Below are 1,826 nucleotides of genomic sequence, written 5' to 3'. Positions count from 1 at the left end.
GATGCAGAAGACGGAGAGAGCCGTACAGAAACTTGAACATGGTGAGGCTTACAGACACAGTGAGACAGAACACGGAGAGAGCTGGACAGAAACCTGAACATGGTGAGGATTTCAGACACAGTGATACAGAACAAGGAGAGAGTTGTGCAAAAACATGGACATGGTGAGGACTACAAGAATCTGTAATTCATCTTCAGGCTTTTGTTCAGCTCTCCGTGTTCTGTATCACTATGTCTGTAATCCTCACAATGTTCAGGTCTCCGTCTAGCTGTTTCCGTGTTCGAAATCACTGTGCCTGTAAACTTCACCATATTCAGGCCTTTGTACAGTTCTCTCCGTGTTCTTCATCACAATGTCTGTAATTCTCACCATGTTCAGGTTTCTGGAAAGCTGTTTCCGTGTACCAAATCACTCTGTCTGTAATCATCACCATGTTCAGGTTTTTGTAAAGCTTTTTCCGTCTACCAAATCACTGTGTCTGTAATCATCGTAAGAAGTCTCACAACACCAGGTTAAAGTCCAACAGGTTTATTTGGTAGCAAATACCATAAGCTTTCGGAGCAATGCTCCTTCGTCAGATGGAGTGGTCTCTGTTCTCAAACAGGGCACAGACACAGAAATCAAATTACAGAATACTGATTAGAATGCAAATCTCTACAGCCAGCCAGGTCTTAAATGTACAGACAATGTGGGTGGAGGGAGCATTCAACACAGGTTAAAGAGATGTGTATTGTCTCCAGACAGTACAGCTTGTGAAATTGTGCAAGTCCAGGAGGCAAGCTGTGGGGGTTACTGATAATGTGACATAAATCCAACATCCCGGTTTAGACCGTCCTCATGTGTGCGGAACTTGGCTATCAGTTTCTGCTCAGTGACTCTGCGCTGTCGTGTGTCGTGAAGGCCGCCTTGGAGAACGCTTACCTGAAGATCCAAGGCTGAATGCCCGTGACTGCTGAAGTGCTCCCCCACAGGAAGAGAACAGTCTTGCCTGGTGATTGTCGAGCGGTGTTCATTCATCCGTTGTCGTAGCGTCTGCATGGTTTCCCCAATGTACCATGCCTTGGGACATCCTTTCTTGCAGCGTATCAGGTAGACAACGTTGGCCGAGTTGTACGAGTAGGTACCGTGTACCTGGTAGATGGTGTTCTCACATGAGATGATGGCATCCATGTTGATGATCCGGCACGTCTTGCAGAGGTTGCTGTGGCAGGGTTGTATGGTGTCGTGGTCACTGTTCTCCTGAAGGCTGGGTAGTTTGCTGCGGACAATGGTCTGTTTGAGGTTGCGTGGTTGTTTGAAGGCAAGAAGTGGGGGTGTGGGGATGGCCTTGGCGAGATGTTCGTCTTCATCAATGACATGTTGAAGGCTCCGGAGGAGTTGCCGTAGCTTCTCCGCTCCGGGGAAGTACTGGACGAGGAAGGGTACTCTGTCCACCGTGTCCCGTGTTTGTCTTCTGAGGAGGTCGGTGCGGTTTTTCGCTGTGGCGCGTCGGAACTGTTGATCGATGAGTCGAGCGCCATATCCTGTTCTTATGAGGGCATCTTTCAGCGTCTGGAGGTGTCTGTTGCGATCCTCCTCATCCGAGCAGATCCTGTGTATACGGAGGGCTTGTCCGTAGGGGATGGCTTCTTTTACGTGTTTAGGGTGGAAGCTGGAGAAGTGGAGCATCATGAGGTTATCCGTGGGCTTGCGGTACAGTGAGGTGCTGAGGTGACCGTCCTTAATGGAGATGCGTGTGTCCAAGAATGCAACCGATTCCGGAGAGTAGTCCATGGTGAGTCTGATGGTGGGATGGAACTTGTTGATGTCATCATAGAGTTGTTTCA

This window comes from Mustelus asterias, chromosome 30 (assembly GCF_964213995.1).
Source record: "Mustelus asterias chromosome 30, sMusAst1.hap1.1, whole genome shotgun sequence".
Taxonomy (NCBI): domain Eukaryota; kingdom Metazoa; phylum Chordata; class Chondrichthyes; order Carcharhiniformes; family Triakidae; genus Mustelus; species Mustelus asterias.
Note: the sequence above shows the minus strand (reverse complement) of the source record.